Source organism: Pelodiscus sinensis, chromosome 1 (assembly GCF_052426305.1).
Source record: "Pelodiscus sinensis isolate ZL-2025 chromosome 1, ASM5242630v1, whole genome shotgun sequence".
Lineage (NCBI taxonomy): Eukaryota > Metazoa > Chordata > Testudines > Trionychidae > Pelodiscus > Pelodiscus sinensis.
In genome coordinates this window covers 300,038,806-300,052,161 of record NC_143052.1, presented here as the reverse complement: position 1 = coordinate 300,052,161, position 13,356 = coordinate 300,038,806, and the positions used below count along the sequence as shown (strand labels likewise).

General features: G+C 47.5%; 1 protein-coding gene across 4 annotated transcripts in view; it reads left to right on the top strand.

Moving 5' to 3' along the window:
* Positions 1-4,515: 4,515 nt before the first annotated feature.
* Positions 4,516-13,356, top strand: part of SERTM1 (serine rich and transmembrane domain containing 1) — a 33,899-nt gene continuing 25,058 nt past the window's right edge. For 2 of the 4 annotated variants that reach the window (XM_075919163.2, XM_075919162.2), the window contains exons 1-2: positions 4,526-4,673; positions 11,302-11,454. The gene's annotated coding sequence lies outside the window, so the exon portion shown is untranslated. Of the gene's footprint in view, positions 4,674-11,301; positions 11,455-13,356 lie in introns of all 4 variants that reach the window. The other 2 variants (XM_075919160.2, XM_075919161.2) reach the window with 2 other exon arrangements.

The window sequence follows — 13,356 nt, the reverse complement described above, 5'->3', positions numbered from 1 at the left end:
CTTACTCTAGTGTAACTGAGATCAAAATGTGACCTATATTATCTTCAAAAGGTTCAGCTGTCCTCTAGAACAGTGTTTTTCAACCAGTGGTCTGAATACCCTTAGGGATACTCGAGAGCAGTCTGGGAGGCACGTCACCACTGAATTTTGGAAAAAACTGAATTTTTGTTTTAAGTTGTACAGCGCTTTATTATTCTTGTACCTTTTACACACAAAAATTTAATCACCTGTCTGGCTACGATTAAGATGTTTAAAAAAATGTGTAGAAAAAAATTGTGTGTGTCTGAAAACTGTAGGCACTGGGGGTACTTTTTTTTTTTTTTTTTTTGAAAAAGGGGTACTTTATAAAAAAAAAAGGTTGAGAAAGACTGCTCTAGAAGACTCTGAGGAAGTATCTAATGGATTTCCCAAGAAAATTATTAATGTAGCAGCACCTTAAAGACTAACAAAACATGTTGATGGTATCATGAACTTTTGTGGGCACAACCCACTTCTTCAGATGAACTGCATGGTGAGGCATATCATGAACTGCACTTTCCATATAGCAATTAAAAATTACGACCCTTTTCCAGCAGTCTCCTCAAAATTGCACATGGGCTTCAAACAGTCACTACACTGAGGAAGTGGGTTGTGCCCACAAAAGCTTGTGATATCAGCAACATGTTTTGTTAGTCTTTAAGGTGCTTGTTAGTCTACTCATTGTTTTTTAAGTTTTTCCAGTTACAGACTAACTGGGCTACTTCTCTGAAGCTTTTGGTTTCCAAATGATACTTCCAACCTTTCACTTTCTACTAGGACTGATTTATTTTTAATTCTTTCTTTCAATGAGTCATATCCTGGCCCTAGTGGTGTAACAGGACTATACAGCTACCCTAAACTGGCAGTCAAGGATTTCCCAGCATGCCACATCTCCCATTTGTAACCAACATAGTCATCTTTACATTACCTCCTTCCTGACTCCCAGGATAAGAGGAGCCTGGGAATGACTGAGGCAATGACCAGATTATGCTTTCTCTAGTGATCCCTCATGAGTGTAATCAATTCATCTGGGAATTTGATACAGCCCTTATCACAGTAGCATATGAGTGCATCACAAATGTCTTTTAACCTCACAATACTCCTGATGAGGAGGGAAGAGTTAGTCCCATTCTATAGAAGAAGACAGACAGACAGACAATGTTCTCTCTAATTTTTATCATCCATGTTAGGGATGTAAATACCCATTTAAAAATTTAACTAAGTAATATGTTTAACGGGTTAGCTACAGAGGGCTAGGATTCTGTGGTGGGGGTGTCTGCAGCCAGCGTCCTGCCAGCCAACCTGCTGTGGGCAGGTGGTTCCTTCAGCCAAGCCCTCCAAGGGTGGGGCTGCTCCAGCCAGGCTGAACCAGCCACACTGTACCAGGGGTGGGGGGCTGCTCCTTCTAGGCTGGGCCACAAGTCGGGGGGCTGCTCTGGCCTGGCCAGGCCCATCACATCATGGATTGGGGGCTGCCAGTTAACCAATAACTCGGTAAGCATGCTGGTAAGGCTAATGCTTACAGATAACTGATTAACCAGTTAGCCTTTTACATCCTTAATTTTGATATATGCACCAACGCATGTGCAGCTGTGCACCACCAGTAGAAACACATGCTGCTGACTATTGGACACTCTGCTAATTAGCTGGGGCAGCATTTGAAACTCTTCTGGGCAGCTGTTTAAGCACTCAGCTTACAGGGAACACTGGTGACAGGGTAGAGTAAACGACTTGCCCAAGGTCCCACAGGAAGTCTGTGTCTGATGCACGAATTGTACACAGGTTTCCTGACTCTCACTTCAGAGCTCTGACCATCTTCCAGCCCCACTGGTTCCTTACATGCTAGTGGAACTTAAAGGCTGCCCTCAGTAGAGCTGAAAGCCACCTTTGCCGCCTGCCTTGACTCTTGCACCAAACACAGACTGTCCAGAAACAAGGAAAAGGCAGCATGTATTTACCTTTCTTCCTTCCATACATCCTGTGTTGGAAACCACTCAGCCTCCCTCTGTGGGTCTTGTCATTGACTTCAGTGGGGGTAGCCACATGCTTATGTGCTTTACTGAACTGCCACCAGAATGTGTAGCTCCCAAATGACCTTGAAATGGTCCTGAAAATCTGCTGATCAATAGAAAAACAGACACATTTAGATGATGTGTTGAGTAGCTGCTGCTCTCCCAATCCTGCCTAACACTTGTGTGTCCAATGAACCAGCAAAGTCTGTAGCAGAAGTTAGGGAATGAGAACAATGACTTCCCTGTCTAGCAGGAGATCTAATTGTGTCTGCAAAGTTTCTGTGCCAACCATTCATCAAACTGCTCATTCAAAAGGTGAGCTAGAGTCCATCTGTGACAAGACAAAAGGAAGAGCTCTAATTCCTGAGCTTTCATTCAGGGAACCCAGATGAAGTCAGGTTATTTAAGGGCTACTAGAACTCTGACTTTAGTCTGCTGTTGCAAGAGTTAAGATATATTCCTACCTTCATACATGGAATAATGGCAACTGGAACTGCTGTTAGAAAGCAAGTCTCAGGGGTTTATATATATCAAACAAGAGGATGAGGGAAAGGTCAAGAAAGGATACCTGTTTTCCAAAGGCAGGAATTGCTTCCTCCCTCCTAAAGGCCCTCACAATGAGAAGTGAAGCTTCTCACAAGCAGCAATTCAACTTCCATGTACTAGCACCTGGGGAGAAAGAGTCAGGGTAGGAAAATGTGATTCGGACTCACCAACACTGGGCTGGCAAAGGGGAAGAAAGGGTAATCATAGTGAGGGGATTAGAGATACATACATGCAGGCTTTATCTTCACTGCGAGTTCTTCCAGCAGAAAATATGTGAATGATGTCACAATGTATGCTAATGACTCCCTCATTAGCATATTTTCTGCCAGAAGAACTCACAGTGAAGACGTAGTCACAGAGCCAACACACAGAGAAGGATAGAAGAGAAAAAAGACTGTGGGGAAAGGGGGATTCTTTATCACACTCACATGGAACAAAAATTCCAGCAGGAGAATGGTGACTAAAAAGATGTAAATAGGGTGTTTGGAAAGGAGAGGATTTTTTTACGCACATATACAACTGGGAAAGAATTAGTGTAGACAGATAGGAAGGAGCATTCACATACTTTGGGGCAGAAACACTAGGAAAGATTTAAAAGGGTGAGGGACAAGGAATGAACTGTATACAGAAAAAGGACAATATAGCAATGTAAATAGAGGGCAGAAGAATGCAGTGAAAGAAAGCAGGAATTGTGAAGGACAGAGAAAGTGTAAGTACAGAGGGATACTCTCATGTGCAAATAGAGGGGATGGGAGATAGGAGTCGCACACAGAGAGCAGGAAGCTGGGGATGGAGGCTGGACAGCACAGGGGAGTAGCATGGAGCGGTGGGTGGTAAGATTCACCCATAGAGAGCAGAAGCGGTGGGGATGGAGGGGTGGGCGAAGATTTCACATACAGAGAATGGAAGTTGGATGGAGGGGAGAACGAAGAATTCATACACAGAGAGTAGAATCATGGGGGTGGAGCAGGTTTGAAGATAGGGTGCAGGCTAAGGAGGCAATTGCCCAGGGGGCCAGGCAATTTAAAAGGCTGTAGCCACTCCTAACTGCTGCTGGCAGCACAGAGGAGCTAAGGCAGACTTCCTGCCAGCCCTCATTCTGCTCCCTGGCATGTTCCTGCTGTCCCTAAGGGGCTGGAGTGGGAGGGTCTCTATGCACTGTTCCCATCCTAAGTGCCTACTCTGCAGCTTCCATTGACTGGGAACTGCAGCCAATAGAAGTTTTGGGGGTGAAAGGGAGCTGTGCTGCCAGAGGGATGCAGTGGTACCTAAGGTAAGCACCATCCACCTCCCCACCTCCTGAATCCCAGCCTCCTACCCCAGCCCAGAACCTGCACCCAGACTCCCTCCCAGACCCTGCTCCTGCACACAAACTCTCTCCTAGAGCCTGACCCCTGCCCTCCTCCCCCACTGTAAATCCCTGCAAGACCCCGCATCCCATCCCCCCCCCCCCACCTAGTGAAAGTTTGGGGAGGGGGATGCAGTGAGCAAGGGGCGTGGCCTCGAGGAAGGGGCAGGCGGCGAGGCAAGAAGTTGGCAACCCTAGGGCGGGCACGTGGATGCCCAACGTGCCAGAAGAGCGTGCCCAGCGGCGCAGGGAGCTGCTCGCTGTGCACCAGCCAGGGCAGGCGCAGCACTGCCCAAATGTCAATCGGACCATGTCTGGGCGGGAGCAGCTTGTGTGTGCGTGGGGGCCACTGGCTGCTCCGCCCTGGGAAGGGCAGAGAGAGAAGGGCGGAAAGATTCACGCACACAGCAACACACACAACACACAGGGCAACACACACGCAGAACAACCCAACACACACACACACACACACACACACACACACACACACACCACGCGCGCGCCGAGGCCCCCCCACGCATCACCCTGGCGGTGGAGAGCCGCTGTCAGTCCAGCTGCAGGAGGACGGTGGCGGGCGCTAGCCGCCTCGCGCTGATTGGCTGCCTGCGGCCCGGCCCCGCCCCGGGCAGGGCAGCCGCGCTCCCCCTGGCTGGCGGGCTCGGGGTGTCTGGAGTAAGACAGCCGGGAGCAGCCGCTCCGCTCGCTCCGCTCCGCCGGCGGGACCTCGGGCCAGTCCCCGAGCCGAGCAGGTCAGTGCGCTGCGCTGCCCCAGGCGGGGCGCTCCCCAGGGCCCTCGGAGAGCCGCGGGGCAGGGGGGGGGTGGCAGGGGAAGAAGCGGGGGCTCTCTGGCGGGGGCACGGGAGCCGGGCAGCGCCGCGATGGCTGCGGTCTCCCCGCCAGCCCCTGCCCCAGTTCATCCCGGCCGCTAGCGAAGGAGCCAGTCACGGGAGTTGAGCGCCGGATGATTAAGAGCTGCTGCTGCATCTCCCTCGGCTGGGGAGCGCAGGAGCCTGGCACCGGGGCTTGATTCCCAGGCAGGCTCGCTCATCGGGGCAAGAGTTTGCCCTGCTCAGTGTCCCCCATCCCCAATTCAGCCCTCATCTATTCACATGGACCCAGCCTCCGGACACACCACCCCGTGCGTCTGCCCGAGCCGCATCGCCCTGGGCTCGCTGTTCTCTGGCTCTTTGCTCGGGGCAAGGGGGCGTTTTCCTCCCCGTGTGGTGGGGGAGATTGGCCAGGCTGTTCCAGGGCTGAGCCTTCCATGGAATCATAGAGCTGGAAGAGCTCTCAGGAGGTCATCAAGTCTAGCCCCCTGCCCAAGGCAGGACCAATCCCAACATTTCACATTCCAATCCCAACATTTCACATTCTAAGACAGGAGAGAATCCGCTCTGGTTCATTGCTTGGCTTCCCCTCCCACCATGATCACTGCCCAGAGAGGCCGCTTCGGCCATTTGTCCTGCTCGGAGAGGCAAGGACCGGTCAGTTGCAGAAGAGGAGCCAGACCATCAGATGTTTACAGCGCTGGGTGTGGAGATGTTGCTATGTTGAGGGATGGGGGAGAAGGGCTGAAGAATCTGTCCCTTTTGGGGTGGGATTTGTTTGCTGCACAACTTTCTCCGCATCTCCTGAAAAAATTGGTGGCATAAAAATTGTGTTTAGTCAGTGGATGGATTTCAGGTATATGACAGTAATAATATATAACCTATTAAGTGTACATGTGGAAAATGGTGTATAGTGGACAGAGAAATACAAAGAACTAAGAGGATTCGTCTCTTAAAACCCAATGCCTGCAGTTCTCAGTTCTGGGATGAGAAGAGTAAGATGTAAAAGCAGGGAGTGTGGATCCGGCTAATGACAATGCCGTGTAATTTCTGGAGTGATTCTTCACACTTTTTCATTACTGATTTATGCATCATTAGTTTTCTCACAGTGCCCTACTGAAACTGATAGTTATGTGTTGGTGGTTGGGTGGGTGGGGAATTAGCATGCTTTTTCTCTTTCAAATTTTAGTTTTTCTTAAATCGTTTGCTGTACATATTCCCTGCTTGCACTTTTAATGCAATGTGATACCCGCAGCACTGCATAAAAGTCACTAAACTAAAATGATTCATGCTTTTTAAGCAGAAGAAGAAAACGGTTGCGAAGTTCAAATCTGCTTTCCCTAAAGTCAATGGGAACTTTGCCTTTGAATTCCTTGAGATCAGGATCTGGTCCTTAATTAAGAAAGAAAAACATCTTGGCAGTTGACTAGAGCTCTTGTTTACTACAAGGAATTGGGGTATTTTTCTGCACTCTGCTGAGCCAGTGTGATGTCCTTTTTTCAAGATCTGAGTTGTCTGATTTCAGTTTTTGCAGTGGCTTATGGTCAATATATCACACTTAGTCAATGATCAGAGGGGTAGCCGTGTTAGCCTGAATCTGCAAAAGCGACGAGGTGCCACAGGACTCCTCGTCGCTTTTACTTAGTCAATGGTGCCTATACAGATAAATACGTACTACGTATCTCAGAATACATCCTTTTTTCTCAGGCCTTCCATCACCATATATTACACCTGATAGTATTAGCACCTAACACTGTCAGGTGAGATTAGTGTTGAACAACATATTACTAACGTTAACAGAGCTTTCAAAACAGGATTTGAAAGTCTAACTTAATGTCCCTCACCCTCCCCTCCGTCCCCACTTCATCGTGATGAATTCCTTAGTGCTACTATCTTTTGAAAGAGAATCTAGGATATTTTGTTGTAAAAGAGAGGGAAGTAGTCAATTATATCTAATTTGTGCATTGTTTTGTCTGTTTTCCTTCCTGGCTTTATTGTTTTCAAACAATGATGGAATAGGGGCACTGTTTTTGTCATTAGCTTTCTCTTGACTCATTCAGGTACTTACATAAAAAATCATTTTAGAGAAATTGCTTTTGTCTTCAGGTACAGGAGTGGACTCTTTCAGTGACCTCAGGTCATGGACTATGCCCATAAATGGGCTGTTTTCAGAATGGAAAGGATGCAGAGTCAAAATGGACATGTGTTGGTTTCTCTTCTTCTTTATCCTGCCAAATAAAAGTTCTACAGTGCAGAGCTTTATTTGTTACTGTACTACATATTCTGGAGTGTTGGACAGAGTTAAGGTTGCCAGTGGCATCACATCTGACATTGTGTTCAAGGGAACATAACAGTTGTTGTTCCCATTGAAAATGCATGGGAAAATTCCCATTGAGTTTAACAGCAGCAGACTCGGGCTCAAACAGTACAGAAAAAATATAAGTTGATGCATCTGCAGAAAAGTACACTCTTACAAATCAGCTTCTTCCTAAGTAGAAGTCATGAGGCGTTTCAATATCATAGATATAGCATGTTTAATGTGAAGTGATGAAGCCTCAGATAGAAAGCTGAGAAAGGGAACTCTTGCTACCCCTGCATTGCAAAACAGTAGGCAGGAGAGAGCAAGCAAGAGAGAAAGATGTGAGGAGATGGTTAAAAAGCCACACTTTAGCCAGAGAATTTAGCAGTTATAAAAGCAAATAAAAATATAAATTCAGAGGAAGTTATAGTGGCATGACAGAAAGTACTAATAGTAGAGCCACATTTAGAATACTGCAGAGTTCTAGCATATTGTATATAGTACTGTTCATTTCATTGTGAAAAGGGATATGACTGAAATGTATGGGGGTAAGCTTCCCAGTTTAGAGCCTCAAGAACCAAAGATTAAGAAGTCATGGATTGGTCCAGGATGTGAGCTTTCCATACTAAATCCTTTCTGACTTTACTTTTTAAATTTAAATTGGCCATGGTCTTAGTCCACCAGGACAGAATGAACTGAAATGAATCATGGCTTTGAACCACCCATACTTCCTCCTCCTTGATATTTTTACTTTAAGGGCTTGTCCATATTAGGGCTTTTTGCACTGATGTCACTGCCTATTGCTTGCCTTGCTTCCTACACCTTGCCTTGGGCAGGATCATGTCATGTGATCTGAAGAGTCAAGAGACAAGCATATCCCTCAGTCCTCTAACAGCCTTTGAGATGGTATTAAAAGATGTCATTAAAGAGGGCAATAACTGTCCTCTTTGGAGAGAAGAGAAGAAGTTAATTGAGATGGGCTAGAGCAGCTGTTGTTGATGAAATCAGTTCCTGTTTCCTAGAAGACAGACAAACACACACAAAGAAGAGAGGAGAAGAGAGAACAGCACAGACAGAAAATTCAGCTTCTATCTCTGGTGTGAATTCTCGCTTGAAGCCACACTGCTGGAAGAACACAGGCACAGTACAGAGTCTCAGCAGCCACTTCGAGACCTGCATCGGGCTTTTTAGAACATTGTCTTGCCTCCCATTCTGGTCACAGGTTTTCCTGCAGTTTTGCAAAATAAGTGGTACTGGCTGGAAAGCCAGACTTTTATTAAACAGAGAGGAAAAAGGAAGAAATAAAAAAGAGAAGAATTTAGGTAGGGAAGAAAAAGGATACACAGCTAGAGGAGGGAGGAAAGAGCCAAAATCTCACATGCCAGATGGTGTTTGTATTCACCTTGAACTACTGGAGATGGTGATGTCATCTGAGTCCCTTCCTCTGCACTCTCTGGTCAGGGAATCTCGCAGGATTAGGATGAAGGAAGTCTAAGGGTCCTGGGAAACAGTGTGGGTGGCAGCCATGATGCTGAAATTCATCCCTTTCTGGTCTTTCAGCCAGCAATTGTTGAGTTCCTTTCCAACTCTGCTAATTTTCACCCCAAAGTCTCCTTTTGAAGACCCCAAAAGGGAGAGAGAAGTGGACTAGCCCATTCCCTCATTATTTTTGCCACCAATTAGGCCTAATTTATTACAGCAATTTTGGTCCATTAATTTTCAGTTCCACACTTTTCTTGTTTTCAGGCGTGATGTTAACACAGTCCTTGAATTATATCAGTAGGTCTTTTTGTTTAGACTAATTTGGTCCTTTTATCTCTCTTTTGCATCTTTTTTCCATCAACATTTATTGCTATAGGTTATTGTGACATTTGATGAATTTTCACTCACTTTTTAGTTGGGTTCATAATTAGGGTAAATACATAGGCTCAATTATCACACATCATTAGTTAGAGCGAGGAAACAGATGACATGATATACAAGCCTGTATTCTTTGGAAGAAAGGATTGTGGAGTCCGGAGTTGAATTTTCTGACTGAAATAATTTGGAGTGGTAGCAAACCCACTCCTGACTCCTGCAACCTCTTACTCTCATGAATCAATATATGAATAAAGATTGTTTTACTTGTGTAATGTAATTAAAGGGTACTAATAAAAACAACATGTATAGGGTCAAAGTACTGTCTTGTAGATGTAGCAGAGCTGCACATCCCCTAAGAATATCAGGAAGCAATTCAGCCTCAGGCGTGGGCGTCTGGTCTGTAAGGCAAAACAAGGCACAGCCTCTACCCAAAGCTGGGGCTGTGCTGCCCTTGCCCCTCTCCTCTCTGCCTCCAACTGCCACATGGGGTTGCTGTGGAAAGTTTAGTGGGGTTAGGCAGGGTCCAGAGTGGCTGGGCAGGCAGAGAAGCAGGGAGCCTCCTCAGCAGCCTGCCCCTCAACCTGCATGGCACAGACACAAGGTTCAAATTACACTCACATGGTTTCTCCCAGTTGCTGCAGCAGCCTCAATTCCATTCATCTCCTGGGCTCCAGGAGGATTGCTAGCCCTGCTCTTCAGAGGCCACCACACCCAGCTTACTGTATTGCTGCTGCTGCCTCTTCTTCTCCTACTCAGCCCCCCCTTCCCTGCTTGACCCCTCACCCCAACCAGCCCCTACTCCCTGCACCTTGGCCCCAATGGGCAAAGTGGGCTTCCTCCTTGCTGACCCCCATTCTCCTCCTTTGCACGCTCCCTGCTGGGTTGGCTCCCCCACCCTTTGCTAGTGTGTGGCATGGGGATGGGTTTGGTTTCACTTTCCCAGTCCAGTTGCTATTGAGCCTGCTGCTGGCTCTTCTCCTCATGCCCTCTCCCCACATGTGCTTTCCATGGTTTCCCTGCCCTTTGCTAGCCTGTGTAATAATGTGTGTGTGTGTGGGGGGGGGGGTCTAGTTGCCTAGCTCAATGAGCCCTGCAGAGATAGCTGCCCAATCCTCTCCCCCCATGCTTCCTGTTTTCTGTACCCTGCAGTGGAGTTGGACGGATGGGTGGAGTGGGAATGAGAGAAGTGGGGGTGAGGAGGTGGGGGAGAAGAGGTTATGGGGAAAGAATGGAGAGTGAGGGGGATGGAGAAGGAATGGGGATGAGGAATTGGGAGGGGGGGAGCAGGAGTCCGGCATGCAGTGTCCCTTCAGCACCAGCTGGGGCTCCCTGGTTAAGCATGCCCATCTAACCCTCACCCTGACAAGCCCTGCTCCCCTAAACCTGGACTCATCTAACAAGCTCATCATACCCTCCTCCTCCCACTGAGCCCCAGAAAGTTGCACCTGTATCCCCTATCCTATGAAATGAAGTCCCACTTCCTCAGCACCTGGACCCCACACCAAACCCCACCTCCCCTCGACTCCTTCACTGAGCTCAACCAGAGTCCCATTGCCCCTACATCCCCCTCCCCCAACAAGCCCTTGTGCATCCAACTCTCCCACTGGGCCACCCACACCCAGATTGCTCCACACCCAGTTCCCCCTCCCCCATAACTCCCTCCACACTTGGCTAATGCTGGGCTGAGCCTGCCCAGCCACAAGTGGTACACCTGGCAGAGAGGGGCAGGGCCTGCCCTTACACTGTGTTAGGGTAAGGAGCAACCTCACTGTGGAGTTCCTGTACTGGGGGGAAGCTGGGGTTTCAGGTGATTTCCCCGCCTCAGTGTAACCAGAGGTCTGTGTTCCCCTCTGCTATAAATGTGAAGATGAGGGGTTTTCTCAATGGCCTTCCCGTCACAGACTTCTAGTATGACATTGGACCCATCATTTAAGGTTTTGTCTCAAGGGGAGTTTTCCCACTGATTTAAGAAAAACAACAGTGGTTAAGGAACTTAATTATCCTGTTCCTCAGCTTCTCCATCCAAAAAAAGGGATAATAATAATACTTGCCTGCCTCACAGGAGTTTGTGTAAATTCATTGGTTTTAGTTAAGTGTTTTGATGTCATCAGATGGAAAGTGCTGAAGAGTGCAGTTTTGCAGAGTGTTTTTTTACAATTTCAACATCTTTCTGCATTATTCACACAGTAGCCACTGCTCCTGGCTTCCAAAAGAATTTCAATTTGAGACTTTATGGGATCACTCCTCCTCCCATTGTGCAATGCTGAAGTAATTTGTCAGAAGAGGCAGGGGTAGTGAGAACAGGGCTCCATCCGGCCTCCCCCAGCATCACTTTTCAAAGCGCTAGTCAAAAATGCAGCTATGCCAACCAGCCTTATGCTGTTTTTGCAGTAAATGTGTGTGCTGCAGGGAGGGCTGGATCATTCGTGGCAGCAGGTACCCTGTGCTGGCCTGCTAAGTGGAACTGGGCAGAACAGTAAATGGCCAAAAGGAATGGATACCCCTCCACCTGGTCCAGAGGAGCCCTTCAGAGCTTTCCTACAGGTAAGCAGTGGCCTGAGCCAGGGCAATTTTTTTTTTACTTATTCAAATTCTGTGATGGTCAGGGCAGGCGGAACTCTTGGTTGGGGAGGACAGTGATCTTGAGCAGTGGGAGCCTGGGGAGAGAAGTCTGTGGAGGGAATAAAGGAGGGCAGAGGGAGGAGGTACATGGTGGCAAGAGAGAAGTTATTGGTAGGATAGGTCTCAACTCTTTTCAGTGGTTGGGACCTGGGGAGAACAGGGCTGGGGATTTGATTCCGTCACCCCTGGGGATATTGGGTCTACCAGTCTAATACATAAAGCTGGCCCCATCATGCTGCCTCAGAGGGACATTTTACTTTTTTGGTTATGAGAGCTGAATGGGTAAAAGCAGCAGCCAGACTGTATTTTACTGGCATGTCTTTTGGCAATTCTTATTCATTGTCTGAGGTGCTTACTGCTGTTGAAACAATCAACATAAGAAGCCCTCACTTGTTTGTGTAAAGAAGTGAAAATGAGATGGCAACTTTTGCAGTCTGATTCTAGTATTCTTCTTCCTCTCAGGGGGCAAATGCTAGCTCAGGGCAAGGCCTGGCACCTTGTTTGATTGTGTGAAGAAAGGACAGACATTTCTCAATTAACTTTAAGTAGTGCTTGCCATTCTGTGTTCCCCAGAATCAATGAGAGGAGTTTGGGGTGTTTGCAAGCTGCCTGTATGTCACCTATGAAGGTATCTAATAAACCTGTGACTGACATCTCTTAGTCCCAAATTTAGTGCTATTAATTGGGTACCTTCTTCATATCTGGCACATGGTACAAAACATGCTCCATTTTGTTGAGAAAGAAGTTGCAGAAAGTAGAGTGTCTTTTTCAAAAATAATTTGCTTGGGTTCAGGGATTTGGCTGGAAGGGGACAAGCATTCAGTGAGCAGGAATACAGGATGTGCAGGGAAGAGAGGAGGGAGACAGTGGGAAGGGTGCGGGGCTTGCGCTTAGGCTAGGAAGCTACTGTCTCTCCAAGTGGAAGCTTCACCAACCGCCCATAGCCTCAGGGACGGAGTGCCTGACAGAGCTCCTAGCAGGGCAGAGACTGTATGCCTGGTACCACCCCTTGAGGAGGTGCATTTTAATTCCCCATGGGTGAGGATGGGGATGTCAGTCACAGGTTTATTAGATACCCTCACAGCCAGCTGTGTGAGCCAATGCATTGTTGTAGGAGGAGGGAGTGGAGCATTGCACAGTGCGTTCCTGGGGGAGTGGGGATAGAATAGCCCCCTTTGCTCCCTGCAGTGCAAGCACAGGAGTGAGCTCTGATCCTTACATGGGTTACACACTTGCCATTTTTCTGCTGCTTTCCTGCATAAGGGCCTGGCAGGGTTTGCTCCATAGGGAGCTCCTTACGAACTAGAAGACACTTTGATGGGAACAGAATGACATATTGCTGTTTGAGGAGAGGAATATGAATGCATGCTAACCACCAATCACACAGTAACAGAATTCAGATGCTGTATGTTTAGTTTGAGGGTACAGATAGTACCACCTTTACTCACATTGGCCAGCACCTTAGTCCACAAAACCTGCTAATTTCCATTGGATCTTTCACAGCCTGAGGGTGAGAGTGACAGAATCTGACCTAGCCGAATGACCAAAAGAGGCAGCCTGACAGAGCTAGTTGAAATTTTTTCAGCAACTTATTTTCATTCCAACTTAATTGAGAACAAAATGTTTCATGAAAAAGTGGGGTTTGAATTAGATCTTGCAGGTTTTCATTGAAAAAACAAATGTCTCTGTCTTAAAATTTGCAACGTTAACAGACAACTTGTCAGTTTGGGTGGCTGGAAAACAAACAAAAACAGGTTTTTGAGGGCTTGGGGGGATTTTGGTTGGCTGGTGCGGATGTTTGGGGGGTGTTCACCAATAAGAAAG